Here is a 16,299-nt window from a genome sequence, read left to right on the forward strand (position 1 = left end):
CAATAAAGATGTTAAAAAGAAAAGGAAAGTTAAAATATAAGCCACAGAATGAGAGAAAATATTTGCAAGTCATATACTTGATAACGGGCTTAAATGCAGAATATATAAAGAACCATTATAACCCTAAAAGAAAAAGAAAAATAACTCAATTAAAAATGAGCATAGGGCTTCCCTGGTGGTGCAGTGGTTGAGAGTCTGACTGCCGATGCAGGTGACACGGGTTCGTGCCCCGGTCCGGGAAGATCCCACATGCCGTGGAGTGGCTGGGCCTGTGAGCCATGGCCTCTGAGCCTGTGCATCCAGAGCCTGTGCTCCACAATGGGTGAGGCCACAACAGTGAGAGGCCCGCATACCGCAAAAAAGAAATAATAATCATAAATAAATAAAATTTTAAAAATTGAGCATAATATCTGTGTAGACATTTCTCCAAAAGCGATATTAGAATGACCTATAAGCACATGAAATGATGCTCAACATCATTATTCATCAAAGAAATGCAAATCAAAGCCACAATATACCATTCCACAACCTTTAGGATGACCATAATAAAAAACATGGAGAATAACAAATGTTGATAAGGATTTGGAGAAATCTGAAGTCTCATGAATCCTGATGGGAATGTCAAATGGTATAGTCACTTTGGAAAAGAGTGTGTCAGTTCCTCAAAATGTTAAACACAGCATTACCACATGATCCTGCTATTCTACTCCAAGATATATACTCAAGATCAGTAAAAACAAATGTCTACACAAAAACTTACACACAAGTGTTAATAGAAGCAGCAATATTTATAATAGTCAAATGGTTAGAACAACTCTGATGTCTATCAATTGATGAATGGATAAATAAATGTGATATATCCATACAATCAAATATTATTAATCCATAAAAAGTAATGAAGTACTGATTTGTGCTACAACATGATTGAATCTTGGAAATATTACAGTATGTGAAAGAAGCAAGACACTAAAGATTGTACATTATATTATTAAATTTGTATGAAATACCCAGAATAAGAGTATCAATAGACACAGAAAGATGACTAGTGGTATTCAGGGCCTGGTGGGCTCTGAATATATATATATATATTTTTTTTTCCTCAAAATATATTTAAATGCAACAACGCTACAAGAAAGTAAAGGAACAGAATGAAAATGGAAAATGAGATATTCAGGGTAGGTGACCCAGAATAATAGAATGGTAGAGGGGAAATATATGACCAAATGTTAAGTTATTATTAAGGCCTAGGTTTAATTTTTGGTGTTGGATCTGTGGGTGATTATTACATTAGAAAAAGTGATTACTAAATTTAAAATGCACCTTGGCCTGCATTCTTTTTCCCCCACTAATATTTTTTTCAGATTTGTAAGGAGATTTTTTCGTGGTTTATTTCTTTTTACAAGTCCTTCCTTTCCTTTCATTTTGGAGGAATTTTTAAGTCCCTTTTGAGATCATAGTATAGATAGTTCTAAAATAAATTCTTAGCATTTATGCAGCCTTACTTTGTTTCAGATAGGAGCTTTTAAGTGGCTGGTCCATATGAATGTCATGAGATACCAATAAATAGAACACCTCACAACAAACACCTTCCCAAAGGGGCAAATGCAACATCCTTATGATCAGTTGCCTTTTTTCTTCTGATAGTAGGCTCTATCGTTCTTGTGGGGAAGTGGGTTTTTATGGCACTGGAAGAAGGTTGAACTAGGAAAAGTCTAGAAAAGAAGTGGTATGTGGAGGGTCTTAAACTTATGCAGCAAACAACAATTTCCTCTGTAAATATTTATTCCTTTAACCTGAATTTTAGACATCATATCATCACCTCCCAAGAAGCCAGTGTACATCAAAAATAATAAAATTTCATTTTTGTATTAATCTCTGTCTTTATGTCGTTCAGGTCAAGTTCACCTCCTTAGAGAGCCTTTCCCTGGACATCTTACCTAAAACACATCTTATACTCCATCACTGTCTATTTTCTTACTTTTCTTATACTTTCTTTATAATATCTATCGTAGTGCCTAATATTGTATTTTATACTTAGTTGTTGTTAATTTTTTATTGCATTTCCTCTAAGATGTAAGCTCCATAAGAGTAAACATTTGTTTCATTCATTGTTGTATCCTGATCACTTAGAATATTGTCATTCACTGTCAAATGAGTGACCCTCTCTCTGGGATTCCACAGGAAGGTCATGGTTTCCAAAGCAAGGTTTGAGGGCATTCCAGCACCAGCAACAAAATATACTATTTGCAATGTTAATTGATGCTGCTATTAGATATACTTTTAAAAATAAGGAGACATAGAGTTTCTTACCAAACATTCCTTGGTGTAGGCATTCTTCATTAAATGCAAAGAATACATCCTGAAAATGTCTGAAAACAGACCCTTGGAAACTGACTTCTCTGTTTCTATGTGTATTAATTTCTTGCTGTTGATATAACAAATTAGCACAAATTTAGTGGTTTAAAACAACACAAATTTATTATCTTACAGTTCTGGAGGTCAAACAACAAAAATGAGTTTCACTGGACTAAAATCAAAGTCAGCAGTGCTGATTCTCCTTGGAGGATTTGGGGAGAATCAATTTCCTTTCCTTTCCCAGTTTCTAGAAGCTGTCTATATTCCTTGGCTTGTGGCTCCCTTCCTGTCTCTTCAAAGACAGCAATAACCAAGTCTTTTTCACATGACAGCACTCTGACAGACTCTTTTCCTTTTCTTCCACTTTTAGGGACCTTTGTAATTACGGTAGGCTCACTTGGATAATTCAGGGTAATCTCTCCATTTTAAGGTCAAATAAATATTTAGAAATCTTCATTTCATCTGCAGCCTCAATTCCCCTTTGCCATATAATATTGCATATTCAAAGGTTCTGGGAATTAGGGCATGGATATCTCTGGAGAACCAGTATTCTGCCTATTACACAGTCTCCAGTCATCATTTGGACATGTTTATTTTATTTTAGGCCAAGTCAAAGTCTTTTCTGGAAGAAGGCGGGTATATTTATAAAAGTATTCTTTAAATTTAGATATTGTTCATCAAATCTCCATTGATTTATTGAAGATCTACTGAGTACTTAGTATGCATAGGACATAATAAATATGACACTTTTCCTGCTCTTGAGAAGCTCTTATCTCTACAGTTGATGGATTTTCAGGGGCAGACACTCCTAAATTTTTAGTTTTCTGCTTTGCTGCCCCCTAACCCAGCTGCTTTGTGTAGTTAATGATCTGTAAGTAGATATGTAAATGTATTTAGAGAACTCCATAATTAAAGGAGCCCTGCAGTGAATCTTCATCCAAAGCAAATAATTGTTTCATAATGCAAGCATCACCCCTGATATATCCATCTTGTAACTTCGTATTTGAACAGACATAAAGCTCCTCACTTTAAGAATGTCTGTCAGGGCTTCCCTGGTGGCGCAGTGGTTGCGAGTCCGCCTGCCGATGCAGGGGACGCGGGTTCGTGCCCCGGTCTGGGAAGATCCCACATGCCGCGGAGTGGCTGGGCCCGTGAGCCACGGCCGCTGAGCCTGCGGCGCATCCGGAGCCTGTTCTCCGCAACGGGAGAGGCCACAGCAGTGAGAAGCCTGCGTACCGCCAAAAAAAAAAAAAAAAAAAAAAAAGAATGTCTGTCAAATACTACCCTTTATCCAGGCCAAATAAGCCAGAAATTTCCTGGGCCAACAACATCACCTACCTACTGGCATAAGAAGCAGCCAAATTTTCTTTTGTATTCCCTCCATTTTCTCCCTTAAGGGGATTGTGCACACACTACCTTCCCTGTTTTATTCTGTGTCCCTCTGTTCATATTTCAGTTAGTTTTACATTTGGCTATTTCTTTCAAAATATCTTCTTTAATCCAATTATATTTATATTTTCCTTGCCAAATGTTTCCTGCTTTATTACATAAAAAGTTCTCTCTTGCTTACAACACATATTTCATTCCATTTTAAAACCAAACAAAAGAGCCAAATTCCCTAGGCATGATTTATAGGCTTTTACTCAGATGTTTATCAGAGAAGCTTATCACACATTATTAAGGAGTGCTTGAGAGTGAAATCTTCCTTTATATATAACCACCAAAGTACCTTAAAATGTCCAGTAGTTTTCATCTGATTCTTCCCCAAAGAATTCTACTACTTCCTTACTTTTGTTACATTCAGAGATTAGTACCTTTATACTCAGCTTCATAGGTTACAGCACATTAATACCATGATGATGAAGGGCATAAGGCAGCTCTGATATATACAGATTGTTCACACACAACTGTGGGAAGATCTAGCTCTTTGGCACCCAAGCTGAGGTTCTCTTTTAGTAAGAGATTATTACTGTTATGTAAGAAAAGGGGTTCACAGGCTTTACCCCTTATTTACCCCTTAAGCTTAGCTGTTTAAGCTTGAACAACTCATATAACCACTCTGAGCTCCAGTTACATCATCTGCCAAGTGGAGACAACCTTGTCCTTTGCTCATATTATTAGTTCCTTTCACTCTTCCCTCTAGAGATCATAATTGTTAGATAAAGTAAGAATTAGTATGAGTAAAGATCGGCACATTCAGACCTTCAAACTTTCAGGCTAGAAGTTTACCATCAAGGAGAAGAATCACCAGAGAAATCCCAACACATTATTATAAACCACCACTATCATCATCATCATCACCATCACACCACCACCACCTTACTTTTATCCATAATATTAGTCTATCCCTTATTTAAATTACCTCATTTAGACTCAAACATTAAAACATTAAAAAAAAAACCAACACACATGTCTGTACTCATGGGTCACACACCATAAGGTCACATTCAGCCATATATTTTACTAAATGGGGTAGTGTTTTTATTTTTTTTTAATAAATGCCTTTAGGTGGGGAAAATACTCTACTTTCATTCCCAGGTCCCATTACTTTCACTCATACATGCAGTCTCTTCACATATTTATGTCACCTTGCTGGACCCAGAAGATGTTTGAATTAGCAACTTCATCATCAGCCTTTTTTTCACTCTTAACTCACTCATCCTGAATTTATATACCTGAAGACTCAGCCTAGAATTGTGTGTTCTTTGACACACAACCAATCCTGAAAACTCAGTCATGACTTTTAGCATCTCCTGACTTTTACCCTTCTTCCCCTATGAATTTGGTTCCAGCTTTATCTCACATTGCTTAAAAACAATCTACTACCCACTCTACCTTCTTCTAGGGACTAACATCAAAACCTGGGCTGGGGCTGTGTGTATCCACCATAGAACAGTCATACTTTAATCTAATATGCCATTCCCAAATTACAATATTCAAGGTAAGTAAAAGACTATTTCATATACCTTATGATTGTTCGTATTACTATATTTTGGTTTTGTTTAAATGCTTATGTTCTAGTAAAATTACTGGTTTCCCTTTTTTCATTGAAAATATAAGATATTTCTGCTTCTGTAGGCTGACCTGAGACTATAATTACTGTTTTAACTGCTCTTAAATTCAAGACTATTTACATATCAAAACAAATTTTAAATATAACTCTAACTTAGCAATAAATGTATTGATTTTATTAAAAATCAGTAAATATGAAAATGGGTAAAATAATATTCCTCAGTTATAACCAAAATTTGAACAAAATAACTATGTAGCATGATTTGAAGAAATATGTAGTAAAGTGTTCTGACCCAGATTATCAACTCTTGTGTCAGCAGTTTACAATTGTACCTTCATTCCTTTGGGCTTTGAATGCTTATTTTTACATGAAAGAGGTCACTGTAAATATAAATAAAGTGGAAGGTTTTAAGTCTTAGCAGATAACAGATTTAGCTGATGTGGTAGGCAGAATTCTAAGAATGGCACCCTGTGACTTTCTTGTATATACCGTCCCCTTTGAATGAGGGTAGAACATGTGAATATGATGTGATACACTCTTTTGATTTTGTCACATTACATAGCAATGAGAGTCTATCTGGGTAGATCTAATCTAATCATAATAAGCTCTTTAAAGGCAGAGAGCCTCACATTGGTCAGAAGGGCCATCATCGAAAAATCTACAAACAATAAATGCTGGAGAGGGTGTGGAGAAAAGGGAACCTTCTTGTCCTGTTGGTGGGACTGTAAATTGGTATAGTCACTATGGAGAACAGTATGGAGATTCCTTAAAAAAACTAAAAATAGAACTACCATAAGACCCAGCAATCCCACTACTGGGAATATACCCTGAGAAAACCATAATTCAAAAAGAGTCATGTACCACAATGTTAATTGCAGCAGTATTTACAATAGCCAGGACATGGAAGCAACCTAAGTGTCCATCGTCAGATGAATTGATAAAGAAAATGTGGCACATATATACAATGGGATATTACTCAGTCATAAAAAGGAACAAAACTGAGTTATTTGTAGTGAGGTGGATGGACCTAGGGTATGTCATACATAGTGAAGTAAGTCAGAAAGAGAAAAACAAATATCTTATGCTAATGCATATATATGGAATCTAAAAAAATGGTACTGGTAAACTTAGTGACAGGGCAGGAATAAAGATGCAGATGTAGAGAACAGACTTGAGGACACAGGGGTGGAAGAGTGAGCTTGTACGACATGAGAGGGTAGCGTTGACATATATATATACTACCAAATGTAAAATAGATAGCTACTGGGAAGCTGATGCATAGCAAAGGGACATCAGCTCAATGCTTTGTGACAACCTAGAGGAGTGGGATAGGGAAGGTGGGAGGGAGGCGTAAGAGGGAGGGGATATGGGGATATATGTATAAATATAGCTGATTCACTTTGTTGTACAGCAGAAATTAATACAACATTTTAAAGCAATTATACTCCAATAAAGGTAAAAAAAAAAAGGCAGAGAATTTTCTCCCACTGGCAGTGGAAGAAGAATTCAGAGATTTGAATTAAGACAAAGATTTGGTGAATTATTTCTGGCCTTGAGGATGGATTAGGCCATGTGAGAAGGAAAGCAGGTTGTCCCATAAAATCTAAGAGCAGCCCCTTCCTAACAGTCAGCACAGAAATGGCAACCTCAGACCTGTGACCATAAGGCATCTAATTCAGCCAACAATGTGAATGAAAGTGGAAGTAGAGTCTTCACAGAGCCTCCAGTTGAATCAAATCCAAGAAACACCTTGATTTTGTCCTTGTGAGAACCTAACTAGAGAATCTAGCTGAGTTTGCCATGACTTCTGACCTATAAAACTCTGAGCTAGTAAATGGGGTTGTTTATGTTGCTAAACTTGTGATAATTTGTTATTCAGCAATATAAAACAAATACTGTACAACTGACAATCTTAATACCTAACATCTTTATTGATAACTATTCATCAGGAGCAAGTAAGATGGAGGTAGGTGAAATAGAGGAGAGATAGTCATGAATCAGAGACAATCTCATTCATAGTTTTGCTGAGGTTCAAACCTAAATACTGCTGTATCAGTTACCTTCAGTTATACTCATTTCCAGTTCTTAGTTTGTCCTAGTCAATTGTTTTCAGTGGCTGTCATATCTGAGTCTCATGTCACCAGGCATTTCTAATGACCACATGAAATGGTTTCAATAAAATCTTTGCTTAAGCAGATTTCTTCCTACAAACAATAAAGTCTCATTATTAGTTAAAGTTACTAATGCTCTTGCTCCAATTTTTGGCAGCTTGGACATCATTTATTCACTAATTAATCATCACTACAGAGATTAGTACTAACATGTGCATGTCATTATTAAATTGTAAAAATGATTCCATCCAAACAGTTATTTCAGCCAAAATGTTCCAAGATTGAGTAAAGGAAGTCACTCAAAGTTTGCCAAATGTATCTTATTTTATGATTTTTGTTCTCAGTCTTTCTAAGTGTACAGTCAGGATACAATATTTATAGCATATGTTATTTTAAAGATTCATCTCATGTATATGGCACTTTATGTCTGTTACCCAGTATACTGTGAAATCTTTTGTCACTGCACATTTCTGGCTGCTCATTGAGGTGAGAAACAGCAGGCTATTCAGCCTGTCTAGAGTATAATCTCAAATCCCTTGGAGCAAGGGATTTCAACAACTGCATTTAATGGTTATGGAATTGACTTTCAACTTATGTTTGTAGGGGTTCTTCTATCTTGACATTTAAAAATAAACGTATGGCATATCTGTTTGCTGTTGCAGTCAAATACAATTTTTAATGACCTTTTCTTTCTCTTCCAAAACCTTGTGGCTTTTTTCTCAGTTACAATTCAGGATACATATATTGTTGCTTACTATTTTTTAAAAAATAACATGGGAAGAATACTCTCCCCACCCATTAAAAAACTCCTGCCAGTTAGAGCCTGGCCATTTTTTTAAATTTATGATTGAAGTGTTTCATTTATTAAGATTAGAAGAATGTATCTGAGATGAATATACATCTGTTGTCTCCCACCTTCACTCTCCAGCTCCTTTCCTGAAGCCTTATGGTAGAATGTTCTGCTCCTGAGGTCATCTTGTCAAGGAATATTTTACTGGGTAAATAAATAAAGTGCAGTGTGTGCTTTGACTGTGCACTGTTGACTTCTGCAGACATAATTTAAAGGATATTATTATGAATATCATAGGTGGTTAATGTAAATGATAGAGAAGCCAAAGGTCAACCACATCATAACAAATACAGTACATATTTCTCAAGGCTAGAAATAGGAATTGAAAATTCACTATTAGAATACAGAGCCTAGAAAACACCACGATGCCTGGAAGGCAGCTCCCAAGAAGCTTTGTGAATATTTTCTAGGAAACACATCACATCTTACCAAAATCACAGAAACTTTAATAAAACATACTGTTGAAAACATAGTCTTTTATATTAGTCATTGACACTAATTAATGATTTACATAAAAAAAATTAGCTTTTGGGCTTCCCTGGTGGCTCAGTGGTTGAGAGTCCACCTGCCGATGTAGGGGACATGGATTCGTGCCCCGGTGTGGGAAGATTCCACATGCCACGGAGTGGCTATGACCGTGAGGATGGCCGCTGAGGCTGTGCGTCCGGAGCCTGTGCTCTGCAGCAGGAGAGGCCACAACAGTTAGAGGCCCGCGTACCGGAAAAAAAAAAATAGCTTTTAAAATTCGATTCTAGAGAAAAATTTCCCTCTCCCAGCAAGCTGGCCCATTTCCTTCCATCAGGCTACCCATTTTATTCCTTGTTAATTGTAGCTGACATGACTCTCAGTGTTAAAATTATAGCTCAAGTATTCTAACTATATCAACTTAGTCATTTGGTATATTCATGTTCCCTCATTTTACCTTTTTATAAAATTTGCCATTGAAATGTATTGCTCACTCATACTTTATAAAACTGCTTTTATCCTTTATGAAACCAAAGAGAGTATAATACATAAATAAATAGGCATTTTATTATTTTGCAATGGGGACTGTGGATGGGTTGAAGGAGTAGATAAGGGGCTGAAGGGAGATTAGTCTTCTTCCTAGGAGGACTTGAAACCATCCTTTACATTATAGATAATATACTTTAGAGGCCTAGATACTTAGAAACGTCATTTCACTACTGCATTTCTTTTTGCAACAATTACAGGCATCAAATAACTTCTATGTTCTGTTACTTTTGTTGTTTTAATCTTGGGGTCAGACAGGAGAGATAACAAAATTCCATGCTTACTTGGACTCATCAATCTAATTATTAATATCTTCCTAGTATTTCTGATATATACTTTTTTGCCATTATTTTTATTTATTAAGTTTTAAAGTATTGGGGGATATCAACATTTGCAAAGATAAACATTTTTCTAGAAATCATTCTTTCTAGGGAAGACTTTCAATTGTCTGAACATCTAAAAATAAGTAGAAGTATAGTGAAATATTTTTATTCATTCATTCATTTGACAAATAAATTTAGGGTCTCCTCTGAATGAAGCATTGTGCGGGTTGTTGGTGATACAGCAGCAAATCAGAAAATCAAAGTCTTTACTCTCACATACCTCATATTCTAGTGGTGTAAAGAGAATTTATATCTATATCTATATCTATATCTATATCTATATATATCTATATATATCTATATATCTATATCTATATCTATCTATCTATATATATATATATGTTCCAGTAGGAATACATGCCAATTTAAAAAAAATAAAAAAGGGTAATAAAGTAGAGAGAAACATAGGGACTTGGTAGGTAGGTTGAACATCTTTAGTTAAGGCAATCTGGAAAAGCCTCTCAGAGGAGGTAATATTTTAATTGAGACTTTCAAATATATAATGATAAACATCTATGTATAATTATATTGCATGCATTGAACAAGTAGTTATTGAACTCCTACAATTATTAGGCACTGTGTTAAGGTTCTGAGTATAAAAAAGTGAACAAAAACAGATATGTTTATGATTAATGTGAGATACTAACAAACCATGGATGGTAACTAAAATAAATATAAAAAGATATATTCTATGAAGTAAAGTGTGATGGTTCTAGGAAAGCATATGACAAGAACAGCTGAACAAGTCATAGAAATGATAAGGGAGCAGAAAACTGAAAGAAAAGTAGGAGCTATGTAAGACAAGAACAGAAAGAATATTTCAGCAGAGAGAACAGCATGTGCAAAGGCCCTACATTGGATGAGGGTATGCCATCATTGAGAAAGTGAAAGAAAGAATTTGGTTAAGAATAGAAGGAAAGGAAGTTCTTATTGTAAGATGGGGTTGGAGGGTAAGTTGGGTCCAGACCATTCAGGGCATAATTTTATTCTGTATTCTAAGAACAACTGGGAGCCATATAAGGCTTTTTAAAGCAGGAGAGTGATCTTTAGTCATGTATTGAAAAAAAGAAAAAAAAGCTGTAGCTTCTGTAAAAATAAAGGATTGGATGTCAAGGAAGGATAGATGTGGAGAGACTAGTCCAGTAGTTTAATGTGATTGCCTCAGTCAGGGTGATGTTGTCTTGGGCGTTGGTGGTGACAGTGGTAGTAGAAATGTGGAAGAAAGATCTATTTTAGGGTTCTTTGTGAAGTAAAATCCACATAATAAATTCATGAATAGGGAATGGAAGTGAAAGAAAATGGTGCCTAGCTCAACTTCTAGGTTTCCAGCATCCATTCAGATGGCAGGGCCTTTAAACAGGATAAAGAACACCAAAAAAGGCCAGAGGTACTGCCATGAGTTTTGAACATAACTGAGTTTCATATATGACTCTCTTATGTTCATATATTTATAAGACTGCTGTTTGGGATACAATTATCATCCTAACATTCCTGACTGAGTTGATTGGCCCAGAAAGTGCCCCAAATCAGCTAATATGAGAAAGCACTCACGGGGATTTATGCTATCTGAAACTCCTGCCATTAGAACCCATCTAATCTCAATCTTTTATACAGGGCTCAGACCCAGATAGTGCCCCAAATTAGGCACAGTGTGTCTTGTGGCACCTACAATAAAGCTAATATTTATTTAGAACTTACTACATGTCAGAAAATGCTTTAATAATTTTATATGGATTATTTCATACAGTCATCTCATTCAGTCTAATGAGATAGATATTATTTTGTCAACCACATTTACATCTAGGGAAACTGAGACTTTCAGCGATGAAATAACCTGGTGAGTGGATAGCAGCCAGGATCCCAGAATTTGTGCTGTTGGTCATTGTATGGTTCTTCCTTAATATCCAGGTAAAGTCACTGTGCTATTTTAACTCGATACTCAAGTATAGTGCAGACAAATGTTCACTGTCTTTGCCCCCACCCAAGCAGTTGTATTCAGAATGTTCTTTTCCCCGCCGAAAGAGTGAACACTCACTTCCCCTGCTGCCAATTGCTCTTTTACATACTGAAGTTCCACACACCTACTTATAGGTTAAAATGACGACCATACTTATAAGATCTTCCATCCAAGCTACATCAAATGCCCACAGTCCTTCAAAGAAAATAATACACCATGTCTGTTATCCCAGTTTTCATCAAAGTCCATTTATTATATAAATCTAGCTAAATCTTATTTCCGTATATGTAGCATTATTTCTATTTAAAAGCTGAAAGTTTTTATACCATAACAATATATTTGTTCAACAAAACATTAGCTATTTTCTTTAAATCATCTATCTTTTATAATGACAATAGTTGAAAGTGAAGATTTTTTATATCATTAGGAATAATATATATTCTTTTAATTAAAACTTATTTATAAAATATCTCAAACGTGCATAAAGTAATATGTAGCCAGCAACCATATTTAATAGATCTACAGTTTTGTCATGCTTACATTGAAGATGCTCTTTATTTTTTTTAATCTTTATTGGAGTATAATCGCTTTACAATGGTGAGTTAGTTTCTGATTTATAACAAAATAAATCAGTTATACATATACATATGTTCCCATATATCCTCTGTCTTCTGTCTCCCTCCCTCCCACCCTCCCTATCAGACCCATCCAGGTGGTCACAAAGCACTGAGCTTATCTCCCTGTGCTATGCGGCTGCTTCCCACTAGCTATCTATTTTACATTTGGTAGTGTATATATGTCCATGGCACTCTCTCACTTTGTCACAGCTTACCCTTCCCCTCTCCATATCATCTAGTCCATTCTCTAGTAGGTCTGTGAATTTACTCCTGTCTTAACCCTAGGTTCTTCATGACTTTTTTTTTCTTAGATTCCATATATATGTGCTAGCATACAGTATTTGTCTTTCTCTTTCTGACTTACTTCACTCTGTATGAAAGACTCTAGGTCCATCCACCTCACTACAAATAAATCAATTTTGTTTAATTTATTGGCTGAGTAATATTCCACTGTATATATGTGCCACATCTTCTTTACCCATTCATCTGATGATGGACACTTAGGTTGTTTCCATCTCCTGGCTATAGCAAACAGAGCTGAAATGAACATTTTGGTACATGACTCTTTTTGAATTATGGTTTTCTCAGGGTATATGCCCAGGAGTGGGATTGCTAGGTCATATGGCAGTTTTATTTTTAGTTTTTTAAGGAACTTCCATACTTTTCTCCATAGTGCCTGTACTAAATCACATTCCCACCAGCAGTTTAAGAGTGTTCCCTCTTCTCCACACCCTCTCCAGGATTTATTGTTTGTAGATTTTTTGATGATGGCCATTCTGACTGGTGTGACATGATATCTCATTGTAGTTTTGATTTGCAGTTTTCTAATGATTAATCATGTTGAGCATTCTTCCTGTGTTTTTGGCAATCTGTGTATCTTCTTTGGAGAAATGTCTATTAAGATCTTCTGCCCATTTTTATATTGAGTTGTTTGTTTTTATTGTTGTTGTTGTTATTGAGCTGCATGAGCGGCTTGTAAATTTTGGAGATTAATCCTTTGTCTGTTGCTTCATTTGCAAATATTTTCTCCCATTCTGAGGGTTGTCTTTTGGTCTTGTTTATGGTTTCCTTTCCTGAGCAAAAGCTTTGAAGTTTCATTAGGTCCCATTTGTTTATCTTTGTTTTTATTTCCATTTCTCTAGGAGGTGGGTCAAAAAGGGGGTTGCTGTGATTTATGTCATAGAGTGTTCTACCTATGTTTTCCTCTAAGAGTTTGATAGTTTCTGGCCTTATATTTAGGTCTTTAATCCATTTTGAGCTTATTTTTGTGTATGGCATTAGGGATTGTTCTCATCTTATACTTTTACATGTACCTGTCAGGTTTTCCCAGAACCACTTATTGATGAGGCTGTCTTTTCTCCACTGTATATTCTTGCCCCCTTTATCAAAGATAAGATGACCATATGTGCGTGGGTTTACCTCTGGGCTTTCTATCCTGTTCCATTGATCTATATATCTGTATTTGTTCCAGTACCATACTGTCTTGATTACTGTAGCTTTGTAGTATAGCCTGAAGTTAGGGAACTTGATTCCTCCAGCTCCATTTTTTGTTCTCAAGATTGCTGTGACTATTCAGGGTTTTCTGTGTTCCCATACAAATTGTGAAATTTTTTGTCCAATTTCTGTGAAAAATGCCAGTGGTAGTTTGATAGGGATTGCATTCAATCTGTAGATTGCTTTGGGTAGTACAGTCATTTTCACAATGCTGATTCTTCCAATCCAAGAACATGGTATATCTCTCCATCTATTTGTATCATCTTTAATTTCTTTCATCAGTGTCTTATAATTTTCTGCATAGAGGTATTTTCTCTCCTTAGGTAGGTTTATTCCTATGTATTTTATTCTTTGTGTTGCAATGGTAAATAGGAGTGTTTTCTTGATTTCACTTTCAAGTTTTATCATCATTAGTGTATAGGAATGCCAGAGATTTCTGTGCATTAATTTTGTATCCTGCTACTTTACCAGATTCATTGATTAGCTCTAGTAGTTTTCTGGTAGCATCTTTAGGATTCTCTATGCATAGTATCATGTCATCTGCAAACAGTGATATTTTACTTCTTCTTTTCCGATTTGAATTCCTTTTATTTCCTTTTCTTCTCTGATTGATGTGGCTATAACTTCCAAAACGATGTTGAATAAGAGGGGTGAGAGTGGGCAACCTTGTCTTCTTCCTGATCTTAGTGGAAATGCTTTCAGTTTTTCACCATTGAAGATGATGTTGGCTGTGGGTTTGTCATATATGGCCTTTATTATGTTGAGGAAAGTTCCCTCTATGCCTACTTTCTGCAGGGTTTTTCTCGTAAATGTGTGTTGATTTTGTCCAAAGCTTTCTCTGCATCTACTGAGATGATCATATGGTTTTTCTACTTCAGTTTGTTAAGATGGTTTATCACATTGATTGATTTGCGTATATTGAAGAATCCTTGCATTCCTGGAATAAACCCCACTTGATCATGGTGTATGATCCTTTTAATGTGCTGTTGGATTTTGTTTGCTAGGATTTTGTTGAGGATTTTTGCATCTATGTTCATCAGTGATATTCGCCTGTAGTTTTCTTTCTTTTCACATCCTTGTCTGGTTTTGTTATCAGGGTGATGGTGGCCTCGTAGAATGAGTTAGGGATTGTTCCTCCTTCTGCTATATTTTGGAAGAGTTTGAGAAGGATAGGTGTTAGCTCTTTTCTAAATGTTTGATAGAATTCGCCTGTGAAGCCATCTGGTCCCGGGATTTTGTTTGTTGGAAGATTTTCAATCACAGTTTCAATTTCTGTGCTTGTGATTGGTCTGTTCATATTTTCTATTGCTTCCTGATTCGGTCTTGGCAGGTTGTACATTTCTAAGAATTTGTCCATTTCTTCCAGGTTGTCCAATTTACTGGCATAAAGTTGCTTGTAGTAATCTCTCATGATCTTTTGTATTTCTGCAGTGTCAGTTGTTACTTCTCCTTTTTCATTTCTAAATCTATTGATTTGAGTCTTCTCCCATTTTTCTTGATGAGTCTGACTAATGGTTTATCAATTTTGTTTATCTTCTCAAAGAACAAACTTTTAGTTTTATTGATCTTTGCTATTGTTCCCTTCATTTTTTAAAATTTATTTCCGATCTGATATTTATGATTACTTTTCTTCTGCTAACTTTTTTTTTGTTCTTCTTTATCTAATTGCTTTAGGTGCAAGGTTAGGTTGTTTATTCGAGATGTTTCCTATTTCTTAAAGTAGGATTATATTGCTATCAACTTCCCTCTTAGAACTGCTTTTGATGCATCCCATAGGTGTTGGTTCGTCGTGTCTCCATTGTCATTTGTTTCTAGGTATTTTCTGATTTCCTCTGTGAGTTTTTCAGTGATCACTTCGTGATTAAGTAGTGTATTGTTTAGCCTCCATGTTGTGTGTATTTTTTACAGATATTTTCCTGTAATTGATATCTAGTCTCATACCATTGTGGTCGGAAAAGATACTTGATACAATTCCAATTTTCTTAAAATTATGAAGGCTTGATTTGTGACCCAGATATAATCTATTCTTGAGAATGTTCCATAAGCACTTGAGAAAAATGTGTATTTTCTTGTTTTTGAATGGAATGTCCTGTAAATATCAGTTAAGTCTATCTTGTTTAATGTATCATTTAAAGCTTGTGTTTCCTTATTTATTTGCATTTTGGATAATGTGTCCATTGGTGAAAGTGGGGTGTTAAAGTCCCCTACTATGAATGTGTTACTGTCGATTTCCCCTTTTATGGCTGTTAGTATTTGCCTTATGTATTGTGGTGCTCCTATGTCGGGTGCATACATATTTAGAATTGTTTTATCTTCTTCTTGGTTCGATCCCTTGATCATTATGTAGTGTCCTTCTTTGTCTCTTCTAATAGTCTTTATTTTAAAGTCTAATTTGTCTGATATGAGAGTTGCTACTCCAGCTTTCTTTTGGTTTCCATTTGCATGGAATATCATTTTTCATCCCCTTACTTTCAGTCTGTATGTGTCTCTAAGACAGGAGTGGGTCTC

This window comes from Hyperoodon ampullatus (assembly GCF_949752795.1).
Source record: "Hyperoodon ampullatus genome assembly, chromosome: X".
NCBI lineage: Eukaryota > Metazoa > Chordata > Mammalia > Artiodactyla > Ziphiidae > Hyperoodon > Hyperoodon ampullatus.